The sequence below is a fragment of the Canis lupus genome, chromosome 5 (assembly GCF_011100685.1).
Source record: "Canis lupus familiaris isolate Mischka breed German Shepherd chromosome 5, alternate assembly UU_Cfam_GSD_1.0, whole genome shotgun sequence".
NCBI classification, from domain to species: domain Eukaryota; kingdom Metazoa; phylum Chordata; class Mammalia; order Carnivora; family Canidae; genus Canis; species Canis lupus.
In genome coordinates this window covers 37,909,309-37,922,600 of record NC_049226.1, presented here as the reverse complement: position 1 = coordinate 37,922,600, position 13,292 = coordinate 37,909,309, and the positions used below count along the sequence as shown (strand labels likewise).

Sequence of the window (13,292 nt, the reverse complement as noted above, 5' to 3'; positions counted from 1 at the left end):
CAATGCAGTGATTAGGATAGTGGCCTGGAGAATGAGAGCCCCATAAAGCAGGTATTTGTGGTGTGGGCTCTGGATTGGTTGGTTTGTAATTGAAAAGCAAGCTTGGGAATTGACCAATCCTGGGAGGGGTCGTCCCTTCAGGGTCAGTAAAGCCCCAGATGTCGGAGCATCAGAATACAGAAAATAAAAAGACCAGAGGATCTTATTTAAAACACAGAATTCTGGGTCCCACCACTAAGATTCTGATTCTTTTTGGCCTGAGATGAAGCTCATTCATTTCTTTTCTTTTTTTTTTTTTAAGATTTTATTTATTCACGAGAGACACACAGAGAGAGGCAGACACAGGCAAAGGGAGAAGCAGGCTCCCTGCGAGGAGCCCGATGCGGGACTCGATCCTGGACCTCTGGTAAGACGCCCTGAGCCGAAGGCAGACGCTCTACCACTGAGCCCCCCAGGTGCCCCGAAGCTCATTCATTTCTCATCAGCCCCTAGGTGACAGTACATGCTGCCAGTTTGTGGCTCACAGTTTAGGTAGTAGGGCTCCGAAGAAGATGAGCAAGGAGCATCCCAGAAAACAGCATCTGAGTAGAGACAGTCTATTCTTGAACAGCTCCCAATCACAGCTGAGGATAGCAGAGTAAAACAGATCCTCTAGCTTCCCCAGCTATCCACAGAACCTGGGTTAAATGCTCTGGTTACTAGAGACCTTACTTTAAGCTCTTTAAATGTAGAGACGTTAAGGACAAACAAAACATGTTGGTGGTCTCAGTATAATTCAAAACCATCGAGCCTGCCCCCCAAAGGCACTTAGACACTTAAAGGGCAGTGGAATCCTATTAGTTAATTGACCATCAACCATTTAGGAGAACTTCCCCTATGTGAAGGAGTAGACCAAATGCTGTGGAGCTTTTATTTTCAGTTTTACCCAAACATAACCCAAACCTAAGTGTGCAGTTTAGTGAGCCTTCAGAAAGCAAGACATGTAACCACAACCCAGATCAAGAAATAGAACATTTAACCAGTGCCACAGAAGGCTCCCTAATCCTCCCTGCCAGTTTCTAGGTCCCCAACAGTCCTGACATCTATCACCATTGATTAGTGGGACCTGGTTTTGAACTTTATATAAATTAAATCATAGAGTGTAAATTCTTTTGTCTTCTATGTTCGTTTTTTTTTTTTTTCACTCCACACTTTGAGATCCATCCATGGTGTTTTGTACAGCAGTGGCTCATTCTCATTGCTGTGTAGTATTCTATTCTGTGAACAAACCACACTTCCCCTAACCTCCCAGTGGTGGACATTTGGGTTATTTTTATTTCACAGCACTGTTGTGAGCATTCTTATACAGGTCCTGTCCATATTGTTGGGTATACACCTTGGAGTAGAATCTGTGAGAATTTACATTTAGCACAAAAGATTTCCATAGTGATTATGCCAGCTTGCGTGTGCTCCAGCAATGAACGAGAATTCTGGTTGCTCAGCACCCTGGCATCAGGTCTTGGTTTTTAAATGGGTACAGGTGGAGAATGATGGCAAGGGAAATAGAGTGAACGAGAGTTTGGAGGTGGGAAAATGCAAGCCGCATTAGGGCAAAATGTTTCTATGGATGAGAAATGCAACTGGACATTTAACCAGGAGTTAAGAGAGGGACAGGCCATCAGTGCTCTCTTGAAACAACGCTTGAAGCCAGAGGCTAAAAATCAGAGTTAAGCAGAATGTGTCAAATTAGGCATTTGGAAACTGCAAACCAGAGAATCTAGGTATTCATGAAAAAGACAATGTGCCAGAGGCTCTGTTACCTCGACACTGTGGATGTAAAAGTGAGTCATGTTCCCTCCTCTACCAGAGGCCACACATACCAAGAAGAGATAAATAAGATGTATAATAAAGCATTGCGATAAATGCTGCAGCAGAGACTCGTACAGACTGGAAGCAGGAAGAAGGTATCCATCAATTGGCCTGGTAGGCCTGGGAATACTTGCCTAGGAGGTGACATTGGATCTGAGTCTGGATAAATTAGCGGTTCATTAAAAAGGTAATGAGCAGAGAAGCAGAAGCAATGGTTTGAAAAGGTAGAAGATTATGGGGATGTGGTTGGAGAAAGTCCAGTCGTTTTGTGCAGACTCATGGGACTGGGTGAGAGTAGACTGGGAGCAGCCTCATAAATACTCCCGAGCATCCATGTGCCACAGGCCAGGAGAAGAAGCCACTGGAGTTCTCCAAAGGGGAGCTGCCAAGATCCCTTGGAAGGATATCGTGATAGCACGAGACTTAGGATCTAAGGTCCACAGCAGAGGAAATAAAAAGAAATAAAAAGAAAGCAACAGATGTGACTTCAAATAAAATATGGCTCAGTTCTCCTCTTGCAGGGCAAAAATCCTCATTTATTTGGAACTGGAAAAGTACTTAGGGTGATGATTTTGTTCTGCTAGGGTGGGCCCAAGACTGAAGGTAATTTCTCAAAAGCAGCTGCTCTAAGAGTTAGTTAAATGGTGCCAGGGGATTCACTGGACACAGGTGTCATGTTCAATCTTATTCATCTATCAATAGAGCCAGACTCCGAGTGCTGGCTGGATGCTGGATGGCAGCAGGGCACCTCTGAGACAGGAATTCTATTAGCAGATGCATCTCGCTGCTTCAGTCTGGGGCTCTGCTGCAGACTTCAAAGACAGCCTCAAGTCCTTGACTTCTACTGTGCGTCTCCATCTCTTCGGCTGCAGATCCTGCCGGGGTGACTCAAATACACACGTGGAGTACACTTTTCACATTGAGGGTGTTCCTACACATATTTTCCTCCTGCATTTTTAAGATAGGAAAGGAATATTTGAGCATTTAATTAATTGAATACATAATAAAAGGAGTTGGTACATTAAAAAAATTCTTTAAAGATTTTATTTATTTACTTATGAGAGATACACAGAGAGAGGCAGAGACATAGGCAGAGGGAGAAGCAGGCTCCCTGTGGGGAGCCCAATGTGGGACTCGATCCCGGGGCCTGGGGATCACGCCCTGAGCCAAAGACAGAGGCTCAACCACTGAGCCACCCAGGTGCCCCTGCTGTACTCTTTTCAGAACATTGTATCAAGGGTACAAAATGTTGATATGTTTTATAACTGGTAATGTTAAATTTGATTTAATACAATAGAACTAATAAAATATAATATTCATGTGTATAAATACAAAATACATAAATTTATATAAAAATATATGTTAAGTATATTTTTTAAAGAAAAACATGAGACACCTGGATGACTCAGTCAGTTAAGCAACTGCCTTCAGCTCAGATCATGATCTCAAGGTCCTGGGATGGAACCCGCATCAGGCTTCAGAGCCTCCCTCTCTCTCTCTGCCTCCTGTTTGTGCTCTCTCTCTAGCTCAAATGAATAAATACAATCTAGAAAAAAAAAGAAAAACACATGAATTCATACAGATACCTCAGGCTTCAATCCAGCATAAATTTTAGTTTCCCCTTTACTTGTAACTTCCTTCTCCAACAGTTTAAAACCTGTCATTATTTGTAATACATTTACTTACTTGCTTACCTCTATTATATGTGTAAGGTAGTTTTAGAATTGCTATCACATATCCTTTTGAGAAACAGATATACCAACTAGAGTACAATTTTGTCTACAGGTTCATTTTGCCTTTGGCCTGTGTCCAGGCAAAAAATTTTTTCCTGTAGGTCAGCTTCTTTCTTACCCACCCCTTCCGGTGTGATGATGTTATTCACTGACAACACAGTTACATGTATTCGTCATATGTATCCTGCAGCATATCTTGGGTTGCCTCGGTGACCTGGTTGATTTTTTAAAAATTTGAGTACAATAAAATTCACTCATAGTATGCAATACTATGGACTTTGACAATCACACAGAGTTATGTACTGATCGTCCTAATACTGTAGAGGATGTTTCACTGACCCCCCACCATTTCCTCATGCTGCTTCTTTGCAATTAACTCTTCACCCAGTCTCAAACTGACCGTTGCTGCTCAGTTTTGCATTCCTACTGTTTTGTCTTTTCAAGAATATCATATAAATGGGATCAATCAATATACAGTTTTTTGATTCTCACTTTTTTCACCTAGCCAAGTGTAGTTAAGATTAATCTACTGTTGTGTGGATACATAGCATATTCTTTAAAAAATAACATATTAATGATGTATAATTGACAATGAACAGCACATATTGAAAATGTTGATTTGACAAGTTCTGACATAAGGATGCATCCATACAGCCTTCACTACAATCAAAATAATAGATCCAGCAGTACCAAAACTTTTTTTTTTTTTTTTGGTAGATTTTATTTATTTATTTATTTATTTATTTATTTATTTATTTATTTATGAGAGACATAGAGGGAGAGGCAGAGACACAGGCAGAAGGAGAAGCAGGCTCCCTGCAGGGAGCCCAATGTGGGACTCAATCCCAGGACCCCAGAATCACGACCTGAGCCAAAGACAGACGCTCAACTGCTGAGCCACCCAGGCATCCCTATACAAAAACTTTTGTCCCCCTTTGTTATCATTCCTCATGTCTTTCTCCACTTCTTCCATCCCTAAGCATCCATTGATCTGCTGTCACTATGGATACATGTACACTTGCTAGAATTTTATAGGAATAAAATAATACAACATGTATTCCTTTTTATCTTTCACTCAGCAAAATTATTTTGGGACTCATCCTAAAATAGCATGTTTCACTAGGTCATTCCTTTTTGTTGTAGGGTTGTAGTCCATTGGATGGATAGAATTCAAGTTTGTTTATCCATTCACCTGATGATGGATGTTTGGATAGTTGCCATTTCGAGGCTGTTACAAATAGTGGCTATGATCATTCATGCACTATTTTTTGGGGGATGGATATATGCTTTCATTTTCTTGGACAAAGTAGAATGGCTGGATCAGATGGTGGGTGTATGCTGAACTTTTAAGAAATTGCCAAACTCTTGCAAAGTGGTTACTCCATTTTACATTCTTATTAGCAAGGCAGGATAGCTCTAGTTTTTATGTATTGCTGCCAACACATGTTATGGTCAATCTTTTTCCATTTTAGCCATTCTTATTGGTATGCAGTGGTATTTTATTGTGTGCAATTTGCATTTCCCTAATGCAATGATGTAGGATTTATTCCATGAGTTCATTTGCCTTCTCTTCTAGTAACATAACTGCTTGAATCTTATGTTTTTAAAAGATTGTGTCCTTTGTATTGAATTTTAAGATTTTGATATATACTTGGAATATATTTAAACGTCTGTTATATATTAAAAGTCTGTTATCAGATACATGGCTTTTAAATATTTTCTTCTAGTCTGTGGCTTGTCTTTCATTTTCTTAAGAGATCTTTTGGAAAGCAGAGCTTTAAATTCTGCTGAAGTCCAATTTATCAATTTCTTGTTTTATATCTCATGCTCTTAGAGTGTCATATGGAAGAAATCTTTGCCTAAAAGAAGGTCACAATAGTTTTCTTCTATGTTTTCTTCTGAATGTCTTATAATTTTAGGTTTTACATTATGTTTATGAGTTCATTTTTGAGTTAAGGTTAATTTTTCTTTATGGTGCAAGGTATGCACTGAAGTTTTTTTGCTTTGTTTTGTTTGCTTGTGGATATCAAATTTTTCCAGCACCATTTGGTGAAAAGTGTCATTCACTGAATTGCCTTTGCACCTTTGCCATAAATCACTTGTTCATATATGTGTGGGTCTATTTTTGGCTTTTCTGTTTGTTAAATTTACATACTTATTTATATTTCTACCAATACGACCCTGTCTCAATTATTGTAATTTTATAATAATTCATGAAGTCAGGTAGTGTCAGTCCTCCATCTTTTTTGTTTCGTTTTGTTTACAAAATCATTTTTGCCTATTCTAGGTCTTTTATATTTCCATATGAATTTTAAAATCGGTTTGCCAATTTCTACAAAAGCATCCAGGATTTTTATTGGGATTTCATTGAATCTTTAGATCATTTGGGAGAGAACTTGCCTGTTAATAATACTGATTCCTCAACTAATAAACATACCTATCTCTTCCTTCATCATGTCTCCTTTTTGTTCTCTGAGAAAAGTTTTGTATCTTTTCAGATTTATCCTTATGTATTTCGCATTGTTAATGCTATTGTAAATTTTACTCTTGGTTAAATTTCTATTGCTTACTGTGTGTTGTTATACAGAAATACAATTGATTTTCTCCATTGGTCTTTTACCCTTGAAACTTGCTAAATTCACTTATTAGTTCTAGCATATTTCTGTGTTTCCATTAAATTTTCTATGGAGAAGATTATGTTATCTGGAAATAATGCCAGGTTAATGCCTTTGTTTGCAAACTGGATGCCTTTAATTTCTTGTCCTCACCTTGCTGCACTGGTTAAAACCTCCAATACTGGGTGATGGGCACTGAGGAGGGCACTTGATGAGATGAGCCCTGGGTATTATACTATATGTTGGCAAATCGATCTCCAATAAAAAAAATACACAAAAAAAAAGATCATGGAGGTATTCACCAATATTAAAATCTAAAACTTTATCATACAATGCTGAATAGAAGTAGCAAGAGTGGATATCCTTGTATTGTTCCTGATTTCAAATGGATCATTACTTAGTTTTTAATCATTGTATACATGCTAAACATAAGGGCTTTTTCTCTTTTAATGTCTCTTATGAAGTTAGAGAAAACTTCTATTTCTAGTTTGCTGAAAGGTTGCTTTCTTCTTTTTATCAGAAGTGAATTTTGTCAAATGATTTTTCTATGTCTACTGAGACTATTTTTTTTTAGTTCACTAATATGCAAGCAAAAGGACAATGAAACAATGAAATATCAGCCTAAAATCCTATACCCAGCAAAAAATGTCTTTGAAAAATGATGGTGAAATAAAAAAAAAATGTTTTCAGGCATACAAAAGCTGTGATCGTTCAATGCCAGCAGTTTTGCATTGTATGAAAAATTAAAGGAAATCCTGAAGGCAGAAGAAAAACATGACCAGATAGTAATATGGATCTACACAAATGGATGATGAACGCATTGGCAAATATATAAGGTATCTTCATACTATTAAATCGATTTACAAGATAATTATTGAAACAAGAGCAATGTAGTATGATGTTTATACCACATACTACATGTAAAAGCAAAATATATGAAAACAATAGCACAAAGGTTGGAGGGAAAAATGTAAGTATACTATTGGCAGGTTCTTATACTGTACATGAAGTAGTATGATATCACTTGAAATTGGAATGTGGGAATTAAAAAGGCATAATTTAAATCTTAGAGCAACCATTAAAATTAAACAGTTATAGCCAAAAATACATCAAGTTGTTAAAATGTTGATGGAGGTCAATAATTATATGGATAAATATCAATATTTATTGATATTGATAAATATATTGAACATATCCAAAACAAAGCAGAAAAATAGGAAAAAGAAAAAAATATGGACAAGAAAACTAATAGCAAGATGATGGATTCAAACCTGACAATATCAGTAATATGTGAGGTGTAAATGGTTCTGTATGATCCCCAGGCCACTGTTACTTCTAATCTTTTCAAATGTTTCTTTCCCCAGCTTGTAGTAGTTTCTACCCAAGCATTCACTGATCAACACTCACCTAAATACTAAATGAGACTCCTCTCCAGATCTCTATATTCTGTCTCTTTGCAGTTCCTTTCTCTATTCTACTCTTGTCTTGGGTACTCTAACCATCTTGGTTTCCCTAATTTCTTGATTCTATCTCTTCAATTCAGGAAATCTGCTGCATTCCACCAGGATTCCCTCTCCCTGTACTTTGTCCTGGAAACCTCTCAAGGCAGCAAGCTGAGCCAACCATAGGGCTCACCTCATTTGTACTCTTTCAGGAATCATTGCTCTTTGTTGCTTGGTATTCGGTGTCTTACAAAACTGTTGTTTCATATATCTCATTGGTTTTTGTTTGCTTCAGTCCAGAGTGTAAATACAGTCTTTATTATTACACTTTAGTCAGAAGCAGAAATCGGGTTTTTCCTTTTTATTGCCAGGAATAGTCATTGTATGGATGTACCAGTTTGTTTACTCATTCACTTATTGAAAGGCTGCATTATTTCCAGTTTCTGGCAACTTGAATAAAGCTTCTATAAACATTTGTATGCAACTTTTGTAGGAACACAAATTTCCACTTAACTTAGTTAAATACCTGGGAGTGGTATTACTCAGTCACTTGGTAAGGGTGTATTTAATTTTATAAGAAATTGCTGAGTTGTTTCCCAAAGTGACTGTACTACTTGGCATTCCCACCAAAAATCTATGAGGGTTCCAGTTGCTCTGCATTCTTGCCAGCACTTGGTGTTGTAAGTTGTTTAATGATTTATTTCTAGTCATTCTAACATATGGATAGTGGTATCTCATTGTGGTTTTAATTTGCACTTCCCTAGTGACTAATGATGTTGAACATCTTTTTATATACTTATTTGCCATCTGTGTCTTCTTTTTTTGAAAGGCCAATTGAGAACTTTCACCCATTAAAAAAAATTGGGTTGTCTGTTTTCTTATTTTTTTTATTTTTTTATTTTTTTAGCTTTTTAGAGAGAGAGCATGTGAGCCAGCGGAGGGGCAGAGGAAGAAGGAGAGAATCTCCAGAAGAACCCTGCTGAGCATGAAGCCTGACATGGGGCTCCGTCTCATGACCCTGAAATCATGGCCCAAGCCAAAATCAAGACTGATGCCTAACCGACTGAGCCACCCAGAGCACCATATTTTTGAGTTTTGAGAGCTCTTTATATATTATGGATGCTTGCGATATTTTGTCCCCAGTCTATGGCTTATCTTATGTTTCATTTTAAATCTCCATATTAGAGGAATTTGATTTGACAAAAAAACTGACTTAGAAGTGTAATTTTAGAGCAGCCGCAGTGGCTTAGTGGTTTAGCACCACCTTCAGCCCAGGGCATGATCCTGGAGACCCGGGATCGAGTCCCATGTTGGGCTCCCTGCATGGAGCCTGCTTCTCCCTCTGCCTGTGTCTCTGCCTCTCTCTCCTTCTGTGTCTCTCATGAATAAATAAATAAAAATTAAAAAAAAGAAGTGTAATTTTATTAATGTTCTAAATTTATTTATTGACTGATGGAAGAAAGGATTTTAAGTACAGTAATTTTTACCCCCAGACATTTAAAGTCATTTATATCTGAGTAAATTTTGAGAGTGAATTGAGTATAGTAACAAGTTTAGGGCATTTGTGTTCTCTTTCTAGCTCAGCCACTAGTGATATGATCCTAAATATCTTGATTTTACAGGCTTAATTTTCTCAGCAGCAAATGTTCAATGTTGAGCATAAGCGTTTCAAAGTTACTAACTCAGAATGCAATAACATTCTTTGTTAACTTTCCTGGAAGTTATAGCTTTATCTTGATTTGTTTTTTTTCATTTTCATAATAACATAATAGTACCTTTTGTTAAGAGTGATATTTATATATATATTTTCTATTTATCTATTCAAATAGCTTGACAACTGGAAAATGCACATGCAACTAAAGAAGGGGAAGAGTGAAAGGGAAAAAGCTTTTATCAAAATAAAACAGTAGCACTTCACTTATTTTTTAAAATTCCACTTAAACAGTATGTTGCTTGGTAGGCATAGATAGTAAATTACTTCAGTATATTATTTAGGGGCATTAGAGTTATACTTATCGGGCATCTAAACTGATCCTTTTATTTAGTTGTGGAATAGTGAGTGTCAAAATATGTTTTGAGGGAAAATTCTATCCTGTTTTTTTCGTCAATCATTTTATGATGAAAAATTTCCAATGTAGTAAAAATTTGCAATAATTCTGCTTGGAATACCCATAAATCTACCATATGGATTTTACAATGAACATCTTACTACATTTCCTTTATTACATACCTGTCTATCCTTCCTGATACCCATCTATCAATCCACCTTATTTTCTGATGTGATTTGAAGCCTATGGATTTTATTATTTGAGTATTTGTTATGAAGGAATCTTTTGATTATTTAATGAGATCATTGTCTCTACCATATACTTGTCTATCAAAAAGAAAATCATCCCACTAAATCTTGTTAAAGTTCCCAAAGCTGGGAAATTCTCCAAAGAATCCTGGCCTGCACCCCGGATATGTTGAATTCAGATCTGGGTAAGCCTCACATTTGAATCCCCCACGCTCCTTCCTCCTGTTAGCTCCATAGTTGTTTGAATTGCCCACTAAGGTATTTGCCCAGACACATCTTGAGAGAGCCGATTAGAAACAGCACATGTGGGGAAAGGCCATGACATGCCTCAGTTAAACAGTCTAAGGAAGAGAGAGTCAGAGAGAAGATATTCCAGAAGTGAAATTGAGTGAGGGAAGATATGCTCAGGCAGGGCTGAGATTAGACAGGGCCTAGAAACAACCCTTTGCAAACCTAGTTGTCTGAAAGAATCATTTGGGAGAACTAAAATAAAAAACAAAACAAGAGGCACTTTGGGTGACTCAGTGGTAGAGTGTCTGCCTTTGGCTCAGGTCGTGATCCTGCAGTGCTGGATCCTGCAGTGCTACGGGGTGGATTGTAAGCAGGGAGCCTGCTTACAGGCTTGCTCCACAGGGAGCCTGCTTCTTCCTCTGTCTATATGTCTCTGCCTCTCTCTCTCTCTGTCTCTCATGAATAAATAAATAAAATATGAAAAAAAAAACCCAAAAGCCTAGTTTCTAATAAAGAGTTTGACTTAGCTCTGGGTGAGGGCTGAATCTCTACTTTTAACAAGTGACACATGTCACTTTAAATTTAAATTTAAAGAAATGTAGGGAGGTACAAAAGAGCTAGCTGCACATGATAGCTTTTAGTACAAGCCAAGTGATATTCACATTTGAGGGTTCCCAGCTTGACTCTCAGCTGTGTCTGCTGCTTGAACTTACACACATTGGGGTAGCTAGTAGAACAGGCCAGCAGAAGTTGATTGGCCTAAAGGCCCATGGAGACAAGCTTGGTCAAGTACCAAATCCATGCAGAAGGAAGGGATGGATCTGAGTTCCAGACAGTGTTTTGCTCTCAGTTATGTATCCTGACTCTGGTTGCCAGTCTGGAAACCAGCAAGAAACTGAAAGATTTGGCCAGTAACCCTAAGATATTGAAACCCAGCATTTCTTTGTTGTTCAGAAGACAGAGTGAAATACAAAAGGAGGTAGAATTTTACCCAGAGACTCAGAGACTGGAGAACTCACAGACAGCAGACCTTGACACTGTGCAAGTGTCTCCAGCATAGTGGGAGATGGCAGTTCCCAGGAGAAACCAGTGGAAAGGCTCAAGGGGACCTTGACACTTTGATGCCTAGGGCATCATTGGAGCCAAAGTGCCAGAGAAAAATGGCAGCCATTTTTGGTTGCAAGGCCATTCTTAACATTATTGTGGAGCATCCTGAAATAATTGATGGTTGGGGGTGATTTTCAAGGGATGAATACCTTCAGTTGCTGGTAAAGTTTGGGCAAGAGTCAGCAAAATACGACTTCTATAGGTATTGAATTTAAATTCCATTGGCTTGTTAGGTGAAACTAACTTGTAAAGATGGCCAAAAGAAATCAGGGCCCTAAGAAATGAACGAGGTAGCATATTAAGAGAAGGGAAGAGCAGATGCTTCGTAAACTCATGTCTGCCCTAATAGATATTGCCTGGTTTATCTTCCTCTAATTAAAAGTTTCTTTATTAATTTTAACTTAATAGTTTAAAATTTTTAGACTGCAGGTATAACTATCTTCTTGTTGTCTGTGATGTTCTGTGTTTCTGACTCTTTTCTCTTGCTTTACTGATTCCCCTTCTGTAGTATTTCCTGGATTCTTCTCCTTTGATACCTTAAAAAATGTATTTTCCTATTTCTCTCCATCCCACAAGAGCAGTGGGATTTCAGGGTTGAATCCACCTGGGTGTTTGTCCATCTACCAGCCCCATGCTTACAATCCACCCCGTAGGTGACTGCTTGTCCCATCTTGGCCAGGGAGAGCTTTATGGAGAATGACTTTCTCTGCAACAAAGGCCTTTGCCCCTCACTCTGACAAAGACACATAATGGATCCGTTTTGAAAAGCATCAGATGTACTTTCATTTTCCTCCAGGAACGATGAACATTTGGAATTCTGAAGAGCAAACTAACTCTAAAATGTAGGTGCCAAGATGCTTGCATTTGGAACTCTTGGTAAAATTGGGATTTGGTTAAAAAGAATTTCCGTGGGATGTGTGGCTTAGGACACATGCACAGGTGGTTGGGAAGAGGTTTGTATCTGGGTCATATTTTCACCCAACAGGTGATCTGAGAAGTGGTGCAGTCGTGATAAAGGAGGGCGAGGTAAACACTATCTAAAGATATATTTGAGGCTCAAATGAGAGCTTAATGCAGGCAGAGTTCTTGCAACATCAGAATGTAAATAATTTACTTTACTCATTCATTCAGCAGAGAGAGGGGAGGGAAGATTAATGGGCAGTTTAAAAGAAAGTCCAGTTAAAACCTTTGCCGCCCTAATGTCATGGAGGCAAGAGCCAGCTTAATCTAAACAAAAGGGGTGGCTCACCCATTTGGACAGGGCTGGGAGACCACACAGTGGCTCAGAATTGCCCATCAGCAGGGTCCCGCTCTTTATAGACCATTTGTTTCCATTTGTAGTGAAAAAGGAGATGCTCTTGTAGAGGTTAAGTCAGCCAGTTATTTGTTATAAACTTTCAGAAAGGAATGGGTTTGAAACAAGTCTTAAGTGTTTCAGTGACAAACATTTAACGTCAACTCTGAGATTTATGGCACTTCTGTTCACCCTTTGAAAGCTTTTAGTTCAGTGGCAAAGGTTACTGGGGGCTTGTCCAGGAAAAAAAAGGAGGTTCTTTCTGTTGTCTTATCATTTGAGCACTGGCTGGAGGATATTCCAAAGTTTCGGTAATGAATAATCGTCCTTTCTGCTCACACCGTCATCTGCCTTGCAAGTATGATTGTCCTCGGAGAGTAATCCAAGCATTAAAGCACTCTGGCATCTGGAGGCTCACACCTCCCCAGCTGGGATTCAGGGAGGAGGGCAGGCAAAGCTGACCCCAGGCCACCCCGCAGCCATGGGACCACAGGGCAGGCAGGCCCAGGTGGCACATACCTGCTGGCATCAGCCACTGCTACACCATCTGGAGTACTTGTGCTGTTGAGATACCTGTCCTAGAATAATCCAAATGGTGAAAACTCATCATGTCGTGGCCAAGGCCTCGTTCCCTTTTGCTTAACCCAAATTTTGATGAAAGCAGCCCTCACTGGTGTGATTTCAGGAAATCTGGCTTCCTGAAAGAGTCCTTTCTAACAAGATGCT

The 13,292-nt window shown here is 38.7% G+C and overlaps 1 long non-coding RNA gene across 1 annotated transcript; it reads right to left on the bottom strand.

The window, feature by feature from the left end:
- Window positions 1-1,866: 1,866 nt before the first annotated feature.
- Window positions 1,867-13,292, bottom strand: LOC111095900. Its single transcript, XR_005359563.1, has 2 exons — window positions 13,086-13,292; window positions 1,867-2,796 (listed from the first exon to the last, which is right to left on the bottom strand). It is a non-coding gene; the product is annotated as an uncharacterized LOC111095900 (long non-coding RNA).